Below are 6000 nucleotides of genomic sequence, written 5' to 3'. Positions count from 1 at the left end.
CTGGTGCCTCGCCTTTGCTGTGTGGCTTTGGGAAAGTCACTTAACCTCTCTGATCTTGGGCAAGTTTTTCAATTACTTGTGTGCCCTGGCTTCCCTCTCTGGAGAATCTGGCATTTATTAATACTCAAAAACAGATAAGATGTGTGGGGTTTTTTGAGTCATCATCACCTTCATCACTGCTACTGATATAATTATAGACTTGCCAAAAGAGATAAGAGGTAACTCGGTAAATATTCAACAAAGGAGGGAGGGAAGACGGACAGAAAGGAAGGAAGGAGTAAGTGAATGAATGAATGAATGAATTATCCACCCAGAGAAAGCTCTGGACTGCAGAAGGGGAGCAAGAGGGCTTGAAGCATATTTAAGTCGCACATCTGAGAGTAGGTGGAGCCTGTAGATACAGAAGAGACAAGGACCCACACCACGGTAGCTACATAACCCTCTGCCCCTCAGCTGATGTCTTCCTTTAACCTCCAGAGCACGCCTCCAAGAGCCATTTGCACCCTGATGGATGGTGATGGAGACAGAAATGTCAATTGATCATAATCAGTCCATAAATGGACCCCATACACAACTTATCAGTTTAAGACTCCAGGAATGTGCTATTAATATTTCTAATTTATGGGCTCATTGGAGAAGTCATCAAGGATGACAAACCTAATAAATTGTGGGTTAAAAGGACTCCAGACAGCAGGGGGCTTCCTCACGATGGGTGGCAGCTGTTGAACATTTGAGACAATCATAGCAACTGTCAGCAGGGAGACAGGCTGCAAAAGGGAGTCAGGAGCTGGCAGCAGCAACGGCTGGAAGGAGATTATCAAGAAAGGGCAGCATTTCCCGTTCAGCCAGAGCAACTGGGGGATGAAACTGCTTTTAACTGTGCACCTACTGTGTGCAGACTTTTTATTTGCACTATTACATTAAGAGCCCCTGCACCATGCCTGCAAGGTAGCTACCCTCGTCCCCACTTTACAGACAGGCAACCAGGGCCAACAGAAATTAAGTCACTTGCTCAGTTAACAGCTGGGCTGGGATTCAAAGACAGGAGGCACCTGCTCACTGTTCATGCTCTTCGTCCCTGCCCTCCTCTGGGTCCAGTGTCCTCCGTCCACAGAGGGGGAAACTGACATCTGAAGATGTGGACACACACAAGCGAGCCAACGGCAGAGCCACCAGGATGAGGATCCGGCGTCTTGCAGTCTAGCGTCTCGCTCTTTCCCCAACATTTCCCTGACCCTCTGGCACCTTCCCCTCCCCTTCTCACCTCTGCTTTTTTTTTCCCTTCATAGCATTTATCACCTCCATGTTATATGTTTATTGACTGAATTCCAGCATGCTCACCCTGGTGAGCTGAGGGTGTGAGCTGTGTAGTTCTATAGCAACTTGTACCCCAAGACGGTGACATAGCCTTGGACTTGTGTGCATTTGGTCACACACACATCTCAAGGGTATGGTCTTTCCACTGGTACCAAAATAAAGTCCGCTTGCTAAACTCTCCCCTTGGCCACACACTCTGACCCCCGCAGGAAGAGGTGGTTCCACCTACGCTTGAAGCTGTGAAGTCTTTCTCAGCATCCCAGGGGATGACCTACCCCTTCCACATTGATGCGTTCTTGACAGGTCACAGGCTTTGTGTCCCCTGAAGTTGCCTGTGTCATCTCTGCCCCAAGGTATGGTGTGTCCCTTATTAATGCTGTCACCAAATAGGCCGTCTGACTTCCTTTCTCCGGATTTTTAGGGGACTTGCTCATTATAGCTCCCAGCTAGGAGCTATTATGTGGGCTACTGCTTGTGTATCCAATATCCATGCTTCCCTTCTTGCCATCAGTAGAACCCCAATTTTATTCAGGGTGGCAATGTTCCCAGGTTAAAGACTACATCTCCTAGCCCCACTTTCAGCTAAGAAAGGAAGTTTAATGAAATGAAAGAGAAAGTCACTGTGTGAGGTTCCCTCCAGAAAATCTCTTGACAGGGGGCTGAGCCAGCTGAGAGACTGGTCCTTTACCTCTTCCGCCTGGAATTTGAACCTGATTCCTGGAGCCCCAGCAACCACTCTGGACTCTGAGGCAACTATAAAAGCTGGAAGCAGGTACTAAGGGGGTAGACCCTGACAATAGAGGATCTGCCAACACAGTCCTAGTTTGACAACCCAGGGACTCCATTTACATGACAGAATAATGTAATATTTTTTAAGATGTTTATTTCTGTATTCTGTGACATGCAGCCAAACATAATGCTAACTAAGGTGCTAACACTCATGTTCTTGTTCAGCAGACCCTCGCTGAACACCTGCTGTGTGCAAGCCATTGTGTTAGGTGTACAGTGAGAGGTGAGTAAGTCACAGCCCTTGCTTCTGAGGGCCTCACGGTGCAGGGGATCCCACAAGCAAACTGTGAGGAGACAGCGGTGTCAAAAGAAAAACAGCTTTACTTGATGTAAATATTATACTGAATTAAAAACAGACTGTGAACAGGGAGACTTCACACCCAAAACTGGTATGAAGCTGAGAGGCATGATGCTACTTGACAGGATGGCCTATAACGTGAGAATCAGGAATTCATTTAACCTTTAAAGTGATTGGTTGTTACAACGAGGGTTTCCAGACAGCAGTGGATTGGTTAAAAGTGATTATTTTATACCATTTTAGGAAGGGGACTTGTTTTTTGTTTGTTTGTTTATCAGTGGCATTTACAAGAAATAACCTGTGTTAAGTTTTGCTTATGTTGATGCAATAAGGTAGATTTCATTTGTCTTACATGGTTCAGTGGTCTGCTTGGGGTTTGCAAAGCCTGGTCTCCATTTTATTTTATTTTAACAGTGGGAAGTTTGAAAAGCTGAGGGACACAGAGCAGTAGCAGTGCGCAAAGGAGGGGAGGTGACCTGGGCAAGGAGGACATGGAAGGGCACCCACCTGACAAGCCGTCCTAAACCTCCGGCTCTTCTCCAAACCACCTCCTGCCTCCAGGCTTCCTCCCGGGCTGTTCCCTCTGTCTGGAACACTCTCCTGGGGCCCCTCCCCTTGGCTACAGCTTATGTAACCAATATCCATGCTTCCCTTCTTGCTATCAAAGAACCCCAATTTTATTCAGTGTGGCAATGTTCCCAGGTTAAAGACTACATCTCCTAGCCCCACTTTCAGCTAAGGACGGAAGCTCTCAGAGGGGTGTGATCAGCGGTGCACCTTCTCCTCCAGTTGGGCTGCCCACCATGTGTCTGCCTCTGTCTCCTCACGTGATTTGTAGTCTTTTGCTAAGAGTGTTCCTGCAGCTGATCTTTGTGCCGCTGAGCAGTGGGATTGCCCCAAGGGCAACTTCTTCATTGCTTCTCCTGAGATTCCTCAGATTCAGCAGCTTGGGTTTGAAGGTCACCAGTGTATGAAAAATCTATGGCTCCACTTGATCTAGGATTTCTCGATGTTGGAGCACGAACGGGTTGCTCCATAACAACTAAACTCTTCTGGTTAAACTCATATGCCTGGTTCCTGGTCTGCTAGGAAAACATCAAAGAGCCCATCAGGATCCTTGGATTCCAGTACTTCAAAATACTCATTAGTTGTTTTAAGATGATAGATGGATTGTCCCATTCTGTGAATAGTGTTTCTTGACAACTCTCCCTTACCCCAGAAAAGGTGTAGGAGACTCATCTGAATGAGTATGTGCTGGCTTGTACTAAAGGAAGCCATAGGTGGAGAAACCAGGAAGACCAGCACACTCTAAGACTCAAGGGGCCAAATGAGTTTGTTAAACTTAGCTTCCTAGGAGCCATGGCAAAAACAGAAACACAACCACCTACAAGTAATCAGGGTGACAGTGATTCTGTAAGTTAGGAAACTGCCCAGCTGCTCAAGAGAAGTGGGCTTCTTCTGGCTTGGAGGCTGAGAAGAATTTAAGTGTTGAGTTCTTTAGCTGTGAGATAAGGAAACATCACATAAGCCTCAGCAAGTACCAATCCTCAGGAGAATTCTGGGGAATACATTTCTCTTCATCTCTTTAAGAATATTATGTGGATAGCAGACAGTTTGAATTTACAGTCTGTAATAAGGACCAACCTGTGGCACAGACATTCTAAGTTACCAGCTAGGGGAAGATGTATGTGCTTTAACCATCAGTCAAGTGGACCAACGTCTGCGTAAAGAGAAGCTAAAGGAATACCTAAGAGAATACCTGAGGAACTGCCTGTGGGAACCCCCATGGGAACACCTGTGGGAATAGCCACGGGGAAAGCCTGTGGGAACACCTGTGGAAATAGCTGTGGGATTGCCTGTAAATGAGTATCTGTGGGAATACCTATGGTAATGCATGAGGGAAACTGTCTTCCTTAAGGGAACAGCTCTGGATCTGCTCCCACACCAAGAAATAATGTCATAGTCCATCAGCTAAGCCATAATTATTTCAGCCTAAATTTTTTTTCGAAGTATATTTTACAAATCTCCCAAGAAGGCCTGAGAAAAATCTGAATATTACACGCACAGACACCTAACGTGAAGCAAATATCACCTCCTGGTGAGTCCCCCAAATGGCTTAGTAGGAAAAAGTAACCCTAAGTGACTAAATAAATTAATGCAATTCACAGGTTGTTGAATAAAAGCCAACTCAGTGTTGGAGGACATCTGCCAGACATCACGATTGCAGGGGTGGAGCAGTTCATTCTCAGCCATTTTTTTCTGACAATAATGAGGCCGTTCCTGGTTTATGACAATAAAACCATATCATCTGCATAGAAAAGACTCTTAACTTTCCATTTCTCATAGCAAAGGGCAATTCATTCAGCTCATCCAAACATTCTTTCAAGTCATAAAATACCCGTTAAAGGTTAAAATTGTAACAATCTTTTATCCCTAAAGATAAGGGACCAAAGCACATTGCTCTTGTTCTGTGCTTGAATCTGTGGCCTGGTTTGTCAGGACACTATTTCCCTGGACGCCAGCCCTCATGCTGTAGTGAGGTGCAGGTCTGTGTGAGTGCCTGTGGCAGGGTGGGGATTCATACTGAGCGCCTCTAGTTTAGCCCATAATTGGTTTCTCTCCACATAATTAGTTTCCCTCCACTGAGTCAAAGGCCAAAATCAGTCATTGCTGTTTCAATTCTTACATTATTCCTGACAAATTTTTGCACAAGTAGAATAAAAAGGTCAACAGTGTGAAATAAATGTGCTGAAATCCCAAGGGCTTCCTCAGACAAAATATCAGCCTGAGAAACCCAGACTTGCAATTTATAAAAGAGGAAACTGACAGATGGTTTCGTTGGAATATCAAGCAAACCAGTGGGTCTATTATTTGGGGGGAAACAGAGGATATGCCTTCACAAAGTGGGATAATCTACCTTTTGGGTCCATCCAGACAAGACCAGATGTGTAGAAATAAAGAGATTAAGCAACTTGGCTATCAAACACTTGAAATGTGTCCAGCCCAAGCTGAGATGAACTGTTAAGTGTAAAATACACATAAGATTTCAAACTTAGTACTGAAAAAAGAATGCAAAGTATCTCATAAGTAATTTTATGTTGATTACATGTTGAAATGATAATATTTGGACATTTGGGGTGCATCAAATATATCATTAAAATTAATGCCACTTTTTGTAAATGTTTTTTAATGTGATGACTCCAAAATTTGTGATTACTTGCATGCATACTGTGGAAGCCATCTCCCAGATGACTCCTAATGATCCCCTACTGCAAATGCTGGTAGTCACGGCCCTTGTGTGGGCCCCTCCCATACTGTATCAAGGTTGGCCTGTGACGCCAATAGACCCTATCAGAAATAATGGTCTGTCACTCCAAGATTAGGTTACAAAAGACCCTGCAGCTTTTGCCTTACTCTCTTTCTTAATACCTCTCTCTGGTCACTTAGTCCATGGAAATTTAGCCTCTATGTTGTGAGCAGCCCTATGGAGAGGCCTATGTAATGAAGAACTAAGGCCTCCAGCCAACACCCATGTAGGTGAACCTTCTTGGGATAGTGTCCTCCAGCCACAGTCCAACCTTCAGAGAACTGCAGCC

The sequence above is a fragment of the Manis pentadactyla genome, chromosome 10 (genome assembly GCF_030020395.1).
Source record: "Manis pentadactyla isolate mManPen7 chromosome 10, mManPen7.hap1, whole genome shotgun sequence".
Lineage (NCBI taxonomy): Eukaryota > Metazoa > Chordata > Mammalia > Pholidota > Manidae > Manis > Manis pentadactyla.
Note: the sequence above shows the minus strand (reverse complement) of the source record.